Source organism: Bidens hawaiensis, unplaced genomic scaffold (genome assembly GCF_021521415.1).
Source record: "Bidens hawaiensis isolate Kalapana, Puna unplaced genomic scaffold, B.hawaiensis_p1.1 tig00000566_1, whole genome shotgun sequence".
Taxonomy (NCBI): domain Eukaryota; kingdom Viridiplantae; phylum Streptophyta; class Magnoliopsida; order Asterales; family Asteraceae; genus Bidens; species Bidens hawaiensis.
In genome coordinates this window covers 820,329-840,382 of record NW_027491035.1, presented here as the reverse complement: position 1 = coordinate 840,382, position 20,054 = coordinate 820,329, and the positions used below count along the sequence as shown (strand labels likewise).

Genomic DNA, 20,054 nt, shown 5'->3' with positions numbered 1-20,054 from the left:
TGTTCATGAGATCCATGAATACGGCTGGTGCGTTGGTTAAGCCAAAAGGCATAACTGAAAACTCGTAGTGACCGTACCGAGTTCTGAATGCCGTCTTTGAAATATCTTCTTCGCGCACTATCATTTGATGATAACCAGATCTCAGGTCGATTTTCGAGTAGTAACTCGATCCTTGAAGCTGGTAGAACCGATCATCAATTCGGGGTAAGGGATAACGGTTCTTGATCGTCACCTTGTTCAGCTCTAGGTAGTCGATGCACATGCGGAAAGTCCCGTCCTTCTTTCGAACAAATAAGACAGGGGCTCCCCATGCTGATGAGCTAGGTCGGATAAAACTTTTATCCAACAAATCTTGCAATTGAGTGGACAACTCTTGAAGCTCTGCCGGTGCGAGCCGATACGGGGCTCGTGCTATGGGTGCTGCACCGGGAGTCAATTCGATTTGGAACTCGACTTTTCGAATAGGTGGGAGTCCAGGAAAATCCTCCGGGAAGACTTCCGGAAAATCTCGCACAATCGGTATTTCTTCGATTCGCTTCTCCTCCGCGGGTTTCTCGACAATATGGGCTAAAATTGCTGGATGACCCTTTCGTAAATATTTCTGCGCCTTCATGAGGGTGATGACACTTGTGGTCATGCCGCTCTTCTCGCCCTGGATCGAAATGATTTCGACGGAAGGGGTAGTAATGTGGACTATCATGTCGTGATATATGATCTCCGCTCGGTTCTCGGATAGCCAGTCCATGCCGACAAAGACATCGAAACTACCCAGTGTAAAAGGTATGATGTCGATATCAAAAGTATGACCCGACAGTTTCAACTTACATCCCGCTAGTACGTGAGTTGTTTCTATAGACTTACCGTCAGCTAATTCAACAGGAAAGATAGCATCTAACGGGGTTGGAGTTTAGTCTAAGAGTTTACTAAAGGCTTTCGATACAAAGCTCCTATCAGCTCCAGTGTCAAACAAAACAGAAGCAAAACAGTCGTTCACAGGGAACTTACCGGTAACCACATTCGGATCGTTGCGGGCCTGGACCGACCCAATAACGAAAGCTCTACCTTTACCACTGCTTTCGCCACTGTTGCTGCCTCCATTGTTCTCATTATGCTTTAGTTTGGGGCAATCCTTCCTGAAATGACCCTCTTGACCACACTCGAAGCACCCTTTAGTCGCCGTAGGCTGTTTAGGAGCACCCTTTGCCGCTAGGTCTCCCCTACATTCTTTGGCCAGATGACCCATTTTGCGCAACTCAGACACTTGATACAGTTGCATGAGCCAGCATGGTGATAGTTGCACTTGTTGCATCTCGGGCACTTCCCAGCATAGCCACTCAAACCTTCCCACCACCGTTGTTGTTATTGTTGGAACCCTGATTATAGAAGTTCCGAGCGAGTTCAGGTTTACGGTAGTGTTGTTGCTGGGGGGGGTTCGATGATAAGGACCTGGTGTTATCAAATTTTCTCTTTCTATTACTCGGGTTGTTGTTGTTGTTGTCAATGATTGAGTTGTCTTGGGTTTTAGAGGTGGAACCTCTAGGTGGTAACGCACCTTGTGTCACTGCCTGGTCCGTCAGTTTGTGAGCTAATTGGATCGCCTGTTCAATTGTAGCGAGGCTAGTCGTTAAAGGTTTTAATCAACAAGAGGGGATTGATTATAATGAAGTGTTCGCTCCTGTGGCAAGATTGGAAGCCATTAGATTGTTTTAGGCATTTGCTGCTTATAAGAAGATGAAGGTATTTCAGTTAGACGTGAAAAGTGCGTTCCTAAATGGGAAAGTTGATGAGGTTGTGTACGTTGAGCAACCTCCGGGTTTTCCTGACCCAGACTTTCCAGACCACGTGTACAAGTTAAGCAAGGCGTTGTATAGACTACATCAGGCACCTCGTGCCTGGTACTCAACTTTATCAGATTACTTGCTTGAAAATGGGTTTGAAAGAGGGAAGTTAGATAGCACGTTGTTCTTCAAGAGAGAAGGAAGCGACTTCCTGCTGGAGTAAGTCTACGTGGATGACATTATCTTTGCTGCATCAAAAGTCTCCATGTGTCAGGAGTTTGAGGCCGTCATGAAGAAAAGGTTTGAAATGAGTGCTATGGGTGAACTAACTTTCTTTTTAGGATTGCAGGTTGATCAGAAGAAGGATGGGATGTTCATTCATCAGACCAAGTATGTCCATGATGTGCTCAAACGCTTCAAGATGGAGGACAGCACTCCATTCGATACTCCAGCCTGCGTCAATCACAAATTGGGTGCTGATTCAGACAACGATGCAGACGTGGACCCAACCCAATATCGGGCTATTATAGGTTCCTTAATGTACTTAACTGCTTCTAGGCCTGATATAATGTTTGCTGTTTGTCTTTGTGCACGCTTTCAGGCAAACCCAAAAGAATCTCATTTGAAGGGTGCGAAGAGGATACTGCGGTATCTCAAGGGCAAGCCGAATCTGGGGTTGTGGTACCCGAGAGGAGGAGACTTAGAGTTGGTAGCTTACACAGATTCTGATTATGGAGGGTGCAATCAGAGTCGGAAGTCAACTACTGGAGGATGTCAGTTTCTAGGAGGCAGATTAGTGTCCTGGCAATGCAAGAAGCAGACATCAGTCGCCATTTCAACATGTGAGGCAGAATACATGGCAGCATCCAACTGCTGCTCCCAGGTTCTGTGGATTCAACAACAGTTACGCGACTATGGTCTGAATTTCTCACTTACTCCAATTTGCATTGATAACACAGCTGCGATCTCAGTAACTAATAATCCCGTAAAGCACAGTAAAACTAAACATATTGACATACGTCATCATTTTATACGGGATTGTGCTGAGAAGAAACTGATTGTGCTCGAAAAGGTTGATACGTTAGATAATTTCGCTGATTTATATACTAAAGCGTTTGACAAATCAAGATTTCAAAACCTTGTTAAGTTGAATGGGATGATCAATCCCGTGTAACCATGCTTTTTGTGCATATAAAAAAAAAAAAAAAAAAAAAGTCACTATCGCTTAAAATTATGTCGGTTACCTCAGTTTGAAGGACATATCCTCGGATATGTTTGGTCCTCATTTTCTACTTGTAGAGTATGAGGGTTGCCATTAACTAGATGACTGAAAGTGACCGGCGCGATTATGATGTCTTTTTATTCTTTCGCTGAAAATTAGTCGTTCATACTTAGTTAGAATGACACATACTTGTATGTGGTCGGTCCAGCGGATCCATTGGATCCTCAGGATAACCGTTTACCTGAAGACTTTGAACTGATCGGGGCGATTGAAGTCAAAAAAAAAAAAAAAAAATTTTAGGGAAATGAAATTATTTTTCAAGTCTACTACTTCGTAAGAAGTTCTGTTACTATATTTTAACAGAAAATTGATCCAACCTTGGAAAATGATAGATTTACTGATTCTGTGTGCTTAACTAGTGAAGTTACTAGGCTTAAAAGGCTTTAGAACAGTCATTGTATGTCATGGTAGCTTTTTATGGTGCGTAAAAGTAGAAGTGATACTAACTAAATCTACTCGATTTTATGTGGAAACTTCTTAAGAGTTCTGCATGTCTTCATATATATCTTTCCGAATGATAGGCAGAAAAGCGATTACCCAGTCATACACGAGCCTGTTAGTGTTCTGATTCCCGTGAATAAAGCGTGTCAAGAGACTGCAGTGATCCAGATTCGGGACTTGCAGTTGTTCTCTATGTGTTTGATAAAAAAAAAATAATAATAATAATAATAATAATAATAATAATAATAATAATAAAAAAATTTATAAGTCATTGAGACATTCTTTAACTTGAAATGTCAATCATGATGTAAGAAAGAGAACGGGAAGCAGAGTCTAAAGATCGAAGAATACTTACAACTTAATCAGACACTACGGGTCGAAGTCAATTCGGGGTGACTTGGGGAAAGCCAAATAAGCTTTGAGAATAGATAGGAGGCATCATAATCTCTGAGTTGTTGCCCACTTAATTTTTGAGCTTAATTGAACTTAACTCGTATCACAGAAATGATGAAAACCATCTTAAGTTATTTACCTGATTACAACCTGTTTCTTTATGTCATAATACAGCTAAACACGGATCTATGTGACAGTCACGTAGTTAGTATGATTCCAGTTCGGATCTTTTCTAAAACGTAGTAGTCCCTGTCGAGACTGAAATTTGATCCCTTGTACTTTAATTTTTAAAAGTTTTTCGTACTTAGGTAGTTTATGATTTTATCACTGGTTACTTGGACTTGATCGTGTCATTTAATTCTTAAAGGGAAGTTTTTAAAACTTAATTGCAAAATGTTCAAACTCTAGGGGTTTATTTTGTAAAATCGGCAAACTTGTGAATAACTTCGCCCTAGGCGAAGTTATCCACAATTTCGCCTGTGTAACTCCGCCCCTATATAAAGAATACTTAAGGTCAAACAGTTCATTATTTTCTGAAATTCGGCGAACTTATTCTCTCGATTAATCCAGCGAACTTGTCCGTTTTCCAGCGAACTTATCGTTTTTTTTTTCGATCCTTGTGCTTATTTTTCCAGTTTCCGTTTCGATTTCAAGGTGTGTGTTGTCATTGTATCGTATAATCCTTGTTCTCCGATGTTAATCAGTGGTCGTTTCGACCCGGTTATGGACCTCGGACCGTCGGACCGTTCAATCGGATTTTTCAAAAATTGTTTTACGTGGTTCTAATCAGTTTGATCGTCTAAATAACCTTAAAATCATGTGTTTCGGACCCCTCAATCGTCAAACTAACCATGAAACATCAGATTTCCGAGTTTGAATCTGCTTACTGTCGCCGATTCATATTCAGGCGAACTTATAGGTTAAGCGAAGTTATCCGTAACTTCGCCTAAGGTTTAACTTCGCCGGATAATGAATTATGCAACAGTATATGAGGCGATGTTGTGGTTAGGCGAAGTTATCATTAACTTCGCCTGGACCTTTTACTTAAAAGTTAATAGACGAAGTTACAGTTGAAGCGAAGTTGTTTACCAACTTCGCCCACCTTTAACTTCGCCTATACTGAATAATCACAACTTCGCTCATGGTAACAGGCGAACTTGTGGTTTGCCTTGACGGTCATCTAACTTGATCTGTTTGTTGCAGATATGGCTGCAGTAGCAGGTGCTGGAGGTGCTGGAGGAGATGATGGAGGAGATAATGAGAGACAATTCTTTCCGGGTCATAACATGTATATCACACTTGACCCAGACGCGAGTGGAGTAGATGATTTCCGCAAAATCATCACATTCCTGCTACGCTCGCGGATATTCCACGCCATTTCGACAACTCTGCCGATTTCCTTGCCCAACATTGAGGATTTCTGGCAGACGGTGGAATATGACTGCCGCGTCGACCCCCCGGTGATGCGTGCAACGGTAAATGGTCAGGATGTTCAGTTCTCGTCTGAACAAATCCGGGTGGCTTTGCAATTCGGAGAGGAGACGAGGGACGACCCGACAGAGTTTGTTGCTCCGTTCCGTGATGGAGCATTTCTACGAATGGGATATTCTGGTCCCTTGGGGGATACACAAAGAAGGAAAGGTTTCTTGCTCGATCAGTGGCGCTTCCTCATGCATGTAATGATTGTCTGCATGTCAGGGAGGAAGGCGGGCACTGACGGGATGGGCGCGACCTTGCAGTCGGCGATGACTGCTCTGACTTATAACAAGCGTTACAGCTTGAGTCAGATGGTCTTCTATGAGATTAATCGACAGCGAAGGTCAATGGGGCGTGAGAGATTCATCATGTATCCAAGATTTCTCCAAATGATCTTGAATCATGTTGCTCCCACGTTGCCTCAACGTCGCCCTATCAGATACGTGGAGAGTGTGAACAAGCGTATCTTTGCTCAATGTAGAACTTCGAGTGCTAGAAGCAAGCCTGAACTGCGTCCTAGGCATACTCCACTGTTTGGGTATTTAATCAACCCGGAGTATGTTCCTGCTAATGGGGACGAGTTTAGAGATCCTCAAACACAACAGGCAGGAGCACCTCAAGATGTACCTGCTGCGCCTGTTGTGACAGCTGCAGAAGAGGTAGACCTTGACGCTGCTTTTGGCGGCCAAGGATTTTTTGACATGGACCGAGTTGATCTCCAAGAAAATATACAGGTCTCGGTTCCACAGAGTACGGGAGTACATGTTACTAGAGCAGCTACGACGGTGGATGACTCAGATTTTGATGATGTAATGGATGAGGCAAGACGTATGATGGTGACTCAAGAGAGGACGTATGGGAAGAGAAAGAGGACAGATGACGACAGTGAGTCAGAAGAAGAAGAAGACATTCATAAGTTGATCAGACGTTCAAGAAAGGACAGGACAGGTGCAGGTAGGGGAGCTGGTGAGAGCTCTAGAGTCGTACGTTTCGCTCCGCTCGCACTGTCCGGTATGTCAATTGTCCCTACACCATTACAGGTCACAAGGCCAAGCGCCACGGACGTTCCTGTGGTGGCTACATCATCATCTGTTGGCCTCCCATCCATCACACTCCAGCTGACGACTCCAGATATTGTATCGTTGCCGCCTCCAACGCTTACTCCGTCGGAGGTTGTTGCACAGGTTATTGAGTCGACAGTGGTTCACACTGCAGGGTTGTCGGTCACGATACCACCTGCGGTTACGTCCACAGCTACTTCTGATGTCCCGGTTTCATTCGAAATCCCTCCTCAGTATACTCAAGACATATCTCACATGAGGTTCGATTTCGATGCAACCCTATCAGACACGGAAAGAATAGCAGCACTTGAACGGGTCGTGGCAGAACAATCAAGGGTGAATCTTATCCAGACCCAGGCTATTCAGCACCTAGTAGCAAAAAATCAACTACAGTCGTCCCTCCTGGTTGAACATGGAAAAATTATAGATGCTATGAAGGAGTTCTTGTCATCTCAGGGGGAGACGAGCTGTAAAGGCGACGAGCTCAGGACAAAGAAGAAGAATGACAAAGACGATGATCCCAATGCATCGAAAGGTACAGGTGGTGAGTTGCCAAGAACTACTCAAGCTCTTGGGACAACCACAGCTCAGGGGGAGTCTGCAGGTGCAGCTGGCGGTTCTGGTGGTGATGAGGTGGTGATGGTAGATGACGAGGAGATGGGAGATGATGTGATCGATGCCTTGAAGGAGTTGGATGATGATATGTTAGATGTTGATGATGTGTGTAATGATGATGTGCTGCCATTAGAAGAAATTGAGAAGATTGGTGCACATATAGTGATAGAAGATGATGTTGAAGAAGGTGAAATTGTAGAGGAGAATGTTGAACACGAGCTTCCAACCGTTGAGAAGTCGAATGTATGTGAAGATACAGTAGTTGATGATACAGAATGGGAGGAGCAGCCTAGATGGAAGGAAGGCTATGCTCATTGGTTTATCAAAACGAAGAAGTCAGTGGTACCTACAATGTTCAAGAAAAGTTATAATATTAAAGGGTACGCTGAGTCAAAGAAAGGCATTATCTGTTGGTTATATGATGAACAGCTAAAAGTGTTCGTGGTGAAAAGATATGATGGGATCCAATACTTTAAGAGGACGTTGAGATCTCTAAATACCTTACCTGAGTGTGAGGTAAAGGATTTGGCCAGACTGGGGTTGATTAATAGAAGTGATGATAATATGGCCAGAGTTATTGGGAAGATAGTATGGAAAGAAAGTATTAAAGAGAAAAAGTTTGATTTGTTAAAACCACAGAAAGGGAAATTAGTTGAAGATACTGAAAGAGGAATGAGAGCAGATGGCAAACCTTGGATGGTGATGAAATACAAGCCGATTCGGTGTTTGAAAGAGGTTCCAATGAAGACTATGCCTCAAGATGTGCTGAAAGATCTGAAATGGTGGTATGTGGATTGCCAGACTGCTGAAGCCGAGATGGAAGACGAAGACGAACAAGAAGTGCTAAGAGTGTATGATCCGATGCATCTTGTTAATTTATCTAAAGCTGATCTGCAGGTGTTAAACGAGAAGAAGATATTCTATATTCCTGCTTGGAAAGGCGAAGCGAGGAAATATCAGCGAGTAGTCACGGTCTGTGTAAGAGAGGGAGTGCATACATGAGATTACAAGACAAGTGCTTAAAGATAAAGATATGAAGCTACTGCCAAGGGGGAGTCTGTTGGTGCATAATGTCAGTAGTTCATAGTCTAGTGTCTGTAATCCAGTCTGTAATGTTAATTGTGTTTTGTTTATGTTTAAGCGAAGTTACTGACAAGTTCGCTTATCAGGCGAACTTGTTAGTCAAGGGAAGTTAGCAACAACTTCGCCTGAACATATCAGGCGAAGTTGTCGAGTATTTATACGGCTTGTTTAAAGTTGTTGAATAGAATAATATACAGACGTGTGTGAGTCGAGAGACGTGAGAACCAGAGAGTATTGAGTCTGTATTCAGTGATTATATCACGTGTTTCGGTTATAATATAACGTGTGTTCATTCGTATCGTGTGTTTGTTTGATTCGTGTTCTACGCTCGTAACGACCTACGCAGGGATTCCGCACCTGTGTAGATCGAGATATCCTGTGCAGATCCATCCAGGGAATCTACAATGTCTATCGCGACCATGTAAAATGTGTTAGCCAAGATTACACCCACTCGACCTGCCGTCGAGTTTAGAGTTGGGTGGGGTTTGTCAAACCCAGTAGTACTACTCAACAATGACTCGCTATTATACAAATACTAAACGGTTCGATGTTATGAAGGTTTGTTTGCCACTTAGCCTTACAAGTGATACATAACTAATAACAAAATCTAAAGCGTTTTGGAGTGTGTTATCTCCCCCAAGTAAAAAAACGTTAAAAAGAGTAAATGGGGAACGTGAAACTCACTGTTTGCGAAGAATTCAAAAACAAGTCAACCGAGAGATGCGCGTCACAGAAGGTCCTCACTAGCACTCTAAAACAAGAATGAGATTTTCTAAGCGTTGGAACTATTATTGAGTCTCTAGACTCGGCACATAATACCTATGCATGAGATATGCTTCGTGTTTCGTTTGTGAATTATGTGTGACTCTACAAACACATTGGTGACACGTTACATGTGTAAACAACTACTTAAGTATCAAGTACTAACATTGTACATTACTAGCAATCATTCCCCACAAGGGCAATTTAGTCAAAAACATAGCAATTATCTAACAACAAGCACGTTTCATGTATTTTCACATAGTTCAGCAGCTAGTTTTATCAAGACAGATTTCTACTTGAAAGATTACTCTATCCAACAGATCATAACATATCAATTAATTCACCAAAATTCTTCAAAAAAGCACAAATGAGTTAGGTTTCCAGAACTATTTTTATTGTATTTTTATTCCACATAGTTTTCTCACAATAACCAAAACATTACAGTAAACTCACAACAGACAAAATCATACGCAACAGAATGATATTTGTTATTCCCGATAAATGATAAATTCAATTAATGCAAAACCAATTGAGTTAGATTTTTAACTCAATATTTTAACTTCCAGAAGTGGAACTAACCCATTTGGTGTTGTATTTTATGAGATATGATTATTACAAAACAGCCTAACAGCAGACCTTACAATTCAGACTTGCACTTCAGTTTTGTAAAATAATAAAAGTTAACTTTTACACGTCCAAAAATTTCAAACATTGACTTTTTAGAAACTAGACTCAACCTAGTACACTATAGTGTTAAGAATTTCGATAATTACCACATTAACATTCAGTTACAGTCGTCTAAACGTAAACTTAACAATCTGTCCAGTACCAGTTTACATCAAAACTCAACATAACAACAATCTATGAACCATAATCCATGCATATAACACTCTAGACACAATATTTACCAACCATGCATATCAATCTCACATTACAAACATAGTTAGGGTTTTTCTTGAAAGTTTAAAATCAAAGAACAAGCGATTAACAAACAACAATAACACAACTAGTTATCAATTCACTAACAAATCATCATCAAGCATATAATCAAACCTTAACTCATCTTAATCATAATTTCAAGAATTAGGGTTTTGATTAACCCATTCAATATGAAAATTAAACACTTAGAATGCATAGAGTAGTTGTTACTTACCTTCCTAGTACCTTAATTCTTCAACAAAACTTGAAAGAGGTTGTATGTATGTGTGTGTGATGTGACGGTAGCCAAGAAGAGAGGGAGGGGGGGCGGTCGGGTTTGGGAGGGGGGAGGGAGGTTAGGGTTTTTGTTATTATTTAATAATTATATGTTACACAATAGCCCCTCTACTTTTAGTTATTACTTTTCTAGCATAAAATAGACTTTTGCATCTTGAGTTAATGTTCTACATATAAATGTCAAATAATACATAAACCTAACACATAATTATCAAATACTTATTGTTTTGATGTTTGTCATTTGTTCACCAATGGTTTGAGTCAACTCGTTTGCGTTTCGGTGCAATCCCGAAAGAATACATGTGTAGTGATTGTCAAGCGTCATTTAAAACCCTAGTTTAAATGTAATGAGATGTGCGTTATAGTTCTAGTGATCTTAAGTTTGAATTGACGGAGTTTGGATTAACGGAGTTAACCTGAAATTGCGTTATAGTGCGTCACATCATTCCCATGTTGAAAGAATTTTCGTCCCGAAAATTTGAGTCAAATCGTGATGGGTGTCTGAAAAAGCAAGAAAAAAATTTTCAGTTTGTCATAGCATCCCCTAGTAGAAAGAAATTTCGTCCCGAAATTTAATTCATACCTCTGGTGATTTCTGACGGTTTGCCGGCTTTCGCGCCCTCAAAAAGGTGAGGATACTTTTTCATCATTTTGTCCTCGCGTTCCCACGTGAACTTTGGTCCACGTCTCGAGTTCCAACGAACCTTAACGATTGGAATTTTGCTGTGCTTGAGTGTTTTGGTTTCCCAATCCAAAACTTCGACTGGTTCTTCGATGAAGCGTAGCTGTTCATCAACTTGCAACTCGTCAAAAGGGACTGCTTGGGTTTCATCAGAAATGCATTTCTTCAAATTGGATACATGGTATACATTGTATACGCTACTGAGTTCCGTTGGTAAATCCAGTCGGTACGCTACCGGACCAATGCGCTCAGTTATCCGGTAAGGGCCAACGTATCATGGATTGAGTTTGTTTCGCTTTCCGAAGCGAACTACACCTTTCCAAGGTGAGACTTTGAGTAATACTTGGTCGTTCACCTGAAATTCAAAAGGCTTTCGGCACTTGTCGGGGTAACTCTTTTGGCGATCTCGTGCTGCTGCCATGCGGTTTCAGATTTGAACAATCTTTTTAGAGGTTTCAAGTACTACTTCTGGACCAGTGATCTGGCTATCACCCACCTCTGCCCAGCAGAGAGGTGATCGACACTTTCGTTCGTACAACGCTTCAAACGGCGCTGCTTTAATGCTTGCGTGGTAGCTGTTATTATACGAAAACTCTACCAAAGGTAAGTGAGGTTCCTAACTTTTTCCGAAATCCAACACGCATGCACGCAACATGTCCTCCAAGGTCTTAATGGTGTGTTCACTTTGCCCATCCGTCTGAGGATGGTATGCTGTGCTCATATCGAGGCGGGTGCCTAGTGCACTCTGTAGTGACTTCCAAAATTGCGAAGTGAAACGGGAATCTCGATCAGATATGATTGAGACAGGCACTCTGTGTCTAGACACTACTTCTTTCATATAAACGCGAGTCAGTCTTTCCATTTTGTCCGATTCCTTGATTGCTAAGAAGTGTGCAGACTTAGTCAACCGTTCAACGATCTCCCAGATGGTATCGCATCCTGTCGGTGTTTTGGGTAATCCCGTGATGAAATCCATGGAAATGTGTTCCCATTTCCACGTTGGAAGTTCCGGTTGCTGTAGTAGACCAGATGGTTTCTGATATTCCACTTTGACTCTTGCACAAGTCAAGCATTTGCGTACGTAGGTGGCAATGTCGGCTTTCGTGTTTGGCCAACAGTAAAGTGCTTTTAGGTCATGGTACATTTTATCTGAGCCAGGGTGGATGGAAAATCGGGATTTGTGTGCTTCGTCCATCACTAGGGTTCTCAGCTCTACCTATCGAGGGACCCAAATCCGGTTTTCGAAATATCGGACCCATCCGATTTGGTTTCAAGTTGCTTGTTCATGCCCCGCATGAGTTCTGATGGGAGATTGAAAGACTTCGAGTTGCGCATCGCGAATCTGATCGGGTAAGTTGACGTGAATTGTGAGTTGTAATGCTCGCACTCGTCTAGGTTTATCGGTTTCTTTTCTGCTGAGAGCAACGGCCACTACATTGGCCTTGCCAGGGTGGTACTTGATGGCACAATCATAATCCTTAAGCAGCTCGACCCAACGACGCTGTCGCATGTTCAGCTCCTTCTGATCGTAGATATGTTGGAGACTCTTGTGGTCGGTGTAAATGGTAAACTTGGTACTGTACAAGTAATGCCTCCATATCTTAAGGGCAAACACCACAGCTCCGAGTTCCAGTCATGTGTCGTGTAGTTCTTCTCGTGAATCCGTAGTTGTCGAGAGGCATACGCTATAACTTTCTCGAGTTGCATCAACACGCAACCGAGACCCTGTATCGATGCGTCACCATGCACCTCAAAATTTTTTTGTTCCCTCGGGAAGGGCTAGGATAGGGGCACTACAGAGTTTGGTTTTCAACAGTTGGAAAGCAAATTCCTGCGCGTCACCCCAATTGTAGTTAGTACCCTTGTGCGTCAAGGCGGTGAGGGGTTCAGCAATCTTTGAAAATCCCTCGATGAAACGTCGGTAGTAGCCAGCCGGTCCTAGGAATTGTCGCACCTTAGTCGGAGTCTTAGGTGCTTCCCAGTTTTTAATGGCCTCTACCTTGCCGGGATCGACATGGATATCATTCTCATTGATCACATGTCCTAAGAAGTGAACATCGCGAATCCAAAATTCGCATTTCGAGAGTTTAACGTACAGTTGTTCCTTCTTTAGCAATTCTAGGATCAACTTCAGGTGTTCTTCGTGGTCAGCCTTGTTCTTGGAGTAGACGAGGATATCATCAATAAAAACAATTACAAACTTGTCGAGGTACGCCTTGCATACTCTGTTCATGAGATCCATGAATACAGCTGGTGCGTTGGTTAAGCCAAAAGTCATAACTGAAAACTCGTAGTGACCGTACCGAGTTCTGAATGTCGTCTTTGAAATATCTTCTTCGCACACTCTCAGTTGATGATAACCAGATCTCAGGTCGATTTTCGAGTAGTAACTCGATCCTTGAAGCTGGTAGAACAGATCATCAATTCGGGGTAAGGGATAATGGTTCTTGATCGTCACCTTGTTCAGCTCTAGGTAGTCGATGCACATGCGGAAAGTTCCGTCCTTCTTTCGAACAAATAAGACAGGGGCTCCCCATGGTGATGAGCTAGGTCGGATAAAACCTTTATCCAACAAATCTTGCAATTGAGTGGACAACTCTTGAAGCTCTGCAGATGTGAGCCGATACGGGACTCGTGCTATGGGTGCTGCACCGGGAGTCAATTCGATTTGGAACTCGACTTGACGAATAGGTGGGAGTCCAGGCAAATCCTCCGGGAAGACTTCCGGAAAATCTCGCACAATCGGTATTTCTTCGATTCGCTTCTCCTCCGCGGGTTTCTCGACAATATGGGCTAAAATTGGTGGATGACCCTTTCGTAAATATTTTTGCGCCTTCATGAGGGTGATGACACTTGTGGTCATGCCGCTCTTCTCGCCCTAGATCAAAATGATTTTGCTGGAAGGGGTAGTGATGTGGACTATCTTGTAGTGACCAATGATCTCCGCTCGGTTCTCGGATAGCCAGTCCATGCCGACAACGACATCGAAACTACCCAGTGTAAAAGGTATGAGGTGGATATCAAAAGTATGACCCGACAGTTTCAACTTACATCTCGCTAATACGTGAGTTGTTTCTATAGACTTACCGTCAGGTAATTCAACAGGAAAGATAGCATCTAACGGGGTTGGAGTTAAGTCTAAGAGTTTACTAAAGGCTTTCGATACAAAGCTCCTATCAGCTCCAGTGTCAAACAAAACAGAAGCAGAACAGTCGTTCACAGGGAATTTACCGGTAACCACATTCGGATCGTTGCGGGCCTGGCCCGACCCAATGACGAAAGCTCAACCTTTACCACTGCTTCCGCCACTGTTGCTGCCTCCATTGTTCTCATTCTGCTTTAGTTTGGGGCAATCCTTCCTGAAATGACCCTCTTGACACTCGAAGCAGCCTTTAGTCGCCGTAGGCTGTTTAGGAGCACCCTTTTCCGCTAGGTCTCCCCTACATTCTTTGGCCTGATGACCCATTTTTCCGCATCTCATACACTTGATACAGTCGCATGAGCCAGCATGGTGATAGTTGCACTTGTTGCATCTCGGGTACTTCCCAGCATAGCCACTCGAACCTTGCCCACCACCGTTGTTGTATTGTTGGAACCCTGATTATAGAAGTTCCGAGCGAGTTCAGGTTTACGGTAGTGTTGTTGCTGTGGGGGGTTCAATGATGAGGACCTGGTGTTGTCAAATTTTCTCTTTCCATTACTCAGGTTGTTGTTGTTGTCAGTGATTGAGTTGTCTCGGGTTTTAGAGGTGGAACCTCTAGGTGGTAACGCACCTTGTGTCACTTCCTGGTCCGTCTGTTTGTGAGCTAATCGGATCGCCTGTTGAATTGTAGCTGGTTTGGAAGACGTCACCATACCCTGAATTTGTGGTACCAACCCATCGATATACATCTCGATTCTCTTACTCGGCGAGTCAACCATCCGTGGACACATTACTACTACCTCATGGGAACGGGTGGTGTAGGCTTAAATCTCTGAACCCACCATTTTCAACAACCAAAACTCAGATTCCAACTTCGCGATTTCCTCTCTAGGACAGTACTCTTCTCGCATCATATTTTTGAACTCTTCCTAGTTCATAGCGTTCGCCAAATCCAACCCAAGAATTTGCACATTGGAGTTCCACCAAGTGAGGGCAGAATCCTCCAGTGTCCCAGCAGCGAACTTAACCCTGCTGACGGGTGGACAGTTACACATCTCGAAAGGTGACTCTGCCTTCTCAGCCCGACGCAGGAAACCTATGGCTCCCTCAGTGCCCTTAAACGAATTGGGCTTGCAATCCAGGTAGTTCTTGAAAGTACAGGCTCCGGCTGGACCTCCGGCTTGATTTTGAACATGTGCGGCTAGAGCTGCCGCCGCATGGTCATTCAATAGGGTTTGGAGTTCTGCTGCGGTTAGGTTGATGTTACCGCGACCATGCCCAGCGTTTCTTCCAGCCATCTCCTAGAATCACAGCATAAAATGTTAGACATGAATTCTTGGTTTCATATGCAACACAACATACATGTAATTAAAGTTAGGTAAGAAAGAAAAAAAAATAAAAGAAGCAAACATCACATCACAACCATATAATAATCCAAATAATAATTCATGATTAAAACCATTGTATTCGCTACAAAGTATTTAAAACAAATCCTTAAAATAATAGATAATAATAGTTTGGATGGAGACAACCCCTCTATCTAGGTGTTATCATTCTCGGGTGTCATCGTCTGAGGATACCTCTGAGTGTGCCTCCGGCTCAGCCGGTTCTTCCTCCGGTTCCTCTTTGGGTTCCTCCTCAGGATCTTCCTCGGGTTCCTCCTCAGGATCTTCCTCAGGTTCTTTCTCGGGTTCTGCTGCATTCTGGGCAATATGCGTTTGTAAGATATCACAACGCTCTAGAGCTATCTCTGTCCGGGATCTCGCCACAAGGAGTTGCTCTTGCAAATCTATCATCTCTGCTTGCATTTTTCTCATAATCTTCATATGTTGATCATTAGCAACCTGCACTTCCTTCATAGCTGCTGTTAGGAGGGAAATTTCCTCCCTAGCCTCGGTTCCAGCTCTTACCAATCCGGAAACGTTCTCTCTCGCCGAGCGCATAAAACCCGCGTCACGCTCTAAACAGGAAACAACAGCCGCGAGAACACGCTCTATTGGTTCAGTTATGGGTGGTAGGGTGTTGGGGTATGCAGGACGGCTCGGGTGAGGTAGTGGGGGAACTTGTTCGCGATAAACCATACGCCTGATCAGACTCGGGTACCAATCCCAGCTAACGTCGTCATCGTACATGCCTCCAGATAGGCGATACCTCTTCGGTGCAGGGGCTTCTAGTTCCGGGGCTACTCGGGGTGGCAACGAGGTAGGTAGCTGCGGTTCCTTTCCATGGGCATGAGTCACCTGGTCGGATGATGATGATGGTGGTGTCGACATCCCACAGGATAAGTCGTGTATGCGTGCGTATGAGTTAATGAGATAGAGAGATAAAGATAACGAAAGACTAAATAAAATACATATGCAGTGCGTAAAAATTATAACTAATAGGTCGTTGCGGTTATAGTCTAGTATGCATGCAAATTCTAGTTCGCTATAACCAATGGCTCTGATACCAATCTGTCACACCCTCAAAATCCACTAACGGAGTTTTACCGTCAGAGGGTGTGAACTAACAGGATCGGAATCATTAGTTATAATCAAACACCACAAATAAAGTTTTCAAACCACAAAAACATTTAAGTTTAAATGAGTGTGGAAGCGTAAATTCAAAAAGCAAGTGTTGTGTCACGCAGGACGACTTAAAAACCAATTAATAACAGTTTAAAAAAAAGTTTGCAAAAACGATAGAGTTCAATGAATTGCATGTTCCTATACCGCGCGCCCACCTCGGTTACCTGAGAATAACATACTAAAAGTGTCAACACAGGGTTGGTGAGTTCACATATATAAATATAGAAAACGATTTGCGTTTAAGTGTTTTCGTTGCGTTTTGCGTTTGCGTTTCCAGATAATGTAATGTCAATTATATATCGATAGGTATCTAGCCTATAAAACAAGTATTACTAAGTGTTCGACACCGAAGCTGACTTTTATCAATTGCCTTGCCACCATGTCTACCACGACCATGGAAAATGTGTTAGCCAAGATTACACCCACTCGACCTGCCGTCGAGTTTAGAGTTGGGTGGGGTTTGTCAAACCCAGTAGTACTACTCAACAGTGACTCGCTAGTATACAAATACTAAACGGTTCGATGTTATGAAGGACTTTAGTTGGATTGTTTGCCACTTAGCCTTACAAGTGATATATAACTAATAACAAAATCTAAAGCGTTTTGGAGTATGTTATCTCCCCCAAGTAAATAAAAAACGTTTAAAAGAGTAAAAGGGGAACGTGAAACTCACTGTTTGCGACGAATTCAAAAACAAGTAAACCGAGAGATGCGCGTCACAGATGGTCCTCACTAGCGCTTTAAAACAAGAATGAGTTTTTCTAAGCGTTGGAACTATTATTGAGTCTCTAGACTCGGCACATAATACCTATGCATGAGATATGCTTCGTGTTTCGTTTGTGAATTATGTGTGACTCTACAAACACATTGGTGACACGTTACATGTGTAAACAACTACTTAAGTATCAAGTACTAACATTGTACATTACTAGCAATCATTCCCCACTAGGGCAATTTAGTCAAAAACATAGCAATTATCTAACAACAAGCACGTTTCATGTGTTTTCACATAGTTCAGCAGCTAGTTTTATCAAGATAGATCATAACATATCAATTAATTCACCAAAATTCGTCACAAAAGCACACATGATTTAGGTTTCCAAAAGTATTTTTATTGTATTTTTATTCCATATAGTTTTCTCACAATAACGAAAACATTACAGTAAACTTACAGCAGTCAAAATCATGGGCAACAGAATGATATTTGTTATTACCGTTAATTGATAAATTCAATTAATGCAAGACCAATTGGGTTAGGTTCTTAACTCAATATGTTAATTTCCAGAAGTGGAACTAACCCATTTGGTCTTGTAGTTTATGAGATATGATAATTACAAAACAGCCTAACAGCAGACCTTACAATTCAGACTTGCACTTCAGTTTTGTAAAATAATAAAAGTTAACTTTTACACGTCCAAAAATTGCAAACTTGGACTTTTTAGAAACTAGACTCAACCTAGTACACTGTGGTGTTAAGAATTTCTACCAATTACCACAGTAACATTCAGTTACAGTCGCCTAAACATAAACTTAACAATCTGTCCGGTACCAGTTTACATCAAAACTCAACATAACAACAATCTATGAACCATAATCAATGCATATAACACTCTAGACACAATATTTACCAACCATGCATATCAATCTCACATTACACACATAGTTAGGGTTTTTCTTGAAAGTTTAAAATCAAAGAACAAGTGATTAACAAACAACAATAACACAACTAGTTATCAATTCAGTAACAAATCATCATCAAGCATATAATCAAACCTTAACTCATCTTAATCATAATTTCAAGAATTAGGGTTTTGATTAACCCATTCAATATGAAAATTAAACACTTAGAATGCATAGAGTAGTTGTTAATTACCTTCCTAGCACCTTAATTCTTCAACAAAACTTGAAAGAGGTTGTATGTATGTGTGTGTGATGTGACGGCAGCCAAGAAGAGAGGGAGGGGGGATCGGGTTTGGGAGGGGGGAGGGAGGTTAGGGTTTTTTTTATTATTTAATAATAATATGTTACACAATAGCCCCTCTACTTTTAGTTATTACTTTTCTAGCATAAAATAGACTTTTGCATCTTGAGTTAATGTTCTACATATAAATGTCAAATAATACATAAACCTAACACATAATTATCAAATACTTATTGTTTTGATGTTTGTCGTTTGTTCACCAATGGTTTGAGTCAACTCTTTTGCGTTTCGGTGCAATCCCGAAAGAATACATGTGTAGTGATTGTCAAGCGTCATTTAAAACCCTAGTTTAAATGTAATGAGATGTGCGTTATAGTTCTAGTGATCTTAAGTTTGAATTGACGGAGTTTGGATTAACGGAGTTAACCTGAAATTGACTAGTGTCACAGATATCGTCTCATGGCTATATGATTCTAAGCTTAAAGTATGTATAATTAAATGGGAAAAGGGAATCCAGTAGTACGAAATGATAATGGACGTCCTTACAATACCGCGTTGGGATGTTCGTACCCTCGCGTGTCGTCCATTTATCAATCGTGGTGGCAACCGGACAGCTGAGTGGTTTCATCAACACTTGCTGTTCGAGGTCAATCATGGTTTCAAGTTCTTCAAACCCAGGTCCCGAGATGTAAACGTATTGACGAGATTGATCCAAGGACTGGCTGGAGGAAACTTGTTCTTAAGGTAAAGCCGTCAAAGACGATGAAGCGGGTGCCTGTGAAGACGATGCACCAACACATGCATCTCTCGTTTGACCGCTGGTACTACGACAATCGTACTGGCGAGGCCGAAATTGTGCTTGGTAAAGGACTGAAGACTGAGCTTATCAAGATAATCGACCCGACGTGTTGGTTAATTTATCTGAGACTGACAATGACGTGCTGCACAAGAACAAGATTCTGTTTGAGCGCGATGAAGACTATGACCTGGCTATGCAATTCCAACGCGTTGTGCGTGTTTGTCATGAATATGGAATTCATAGTTGCAGAGACCGGCAGTCCAAGCGTTTCAAGTGAAGACCAAAGACAAAGAGCTCAAGACGAGGGGGTGTCTGTTAGTGCACGGTTTTGCGTCTTGAGTCTTTGTATTTATCATTAACGTATTTTTCGTTTTGTTTAATATAATAAACAATTATTAGTTCATTAATGTAACGTCTAGTTCTCTAAGGTTGTTTAGCAAACTAAGACTTAAGTTAAGTTTCCCCTGATTTGTTAAGGATGTTTAACGAATCAGGGGGTGATTCGTTAAGTTATTTACTTTGTAATGTATGTTACGAAGCGGACTCTAGTTCGTTTGGGGATGTTAACGAACTAGGTCCGTCTTCTATTTATACGTGAACATTGTTCACGAGTTATTTAAGTTTTGAGAGTAATTAACGAAGTTTTGTCCAAATCGCTCTCAATCTTCATCTTAATATTATTCACAGACACAACTACTAATACTGATAATATATATACATATAACATATAATCAAACATAATGATGAGCTAGGTCCGAGTTAGGGATTAATCGAATACACAGATCCGAGATCTGTTATTGTTTAAGGATTGATTCCAGGTTCAAACAAACTTCTCCT

The 20,054-nt window shown here is 41.9% G+C and overlaps 1 long non-coding RNA gene across 1 annotated transcript; it reads right to left on the bottom strand.

Annotated features, from left to right (window-relative positions):
- Positions 1 to 1,455: 1,455 nt before the first annotated feature.
- Positions 1,456 to 15,514, bottom strand: LOC143636029 (uncharacterized). Its single transcript, XR_013154176.1, has 3 exons — positions 15,463 to 15,514; positions 14,572 to 15,231; positions 1,456 to 1,561 (listed from the first exon to the last, which is right to left on the bottom strand). It is a non-coding gene; the product is annotated as an uncharacterized LOC143636029 (long non-coding RNA).
- Positions 15,515 to 20,054: the final 4,540 nt, after the last annotated feature.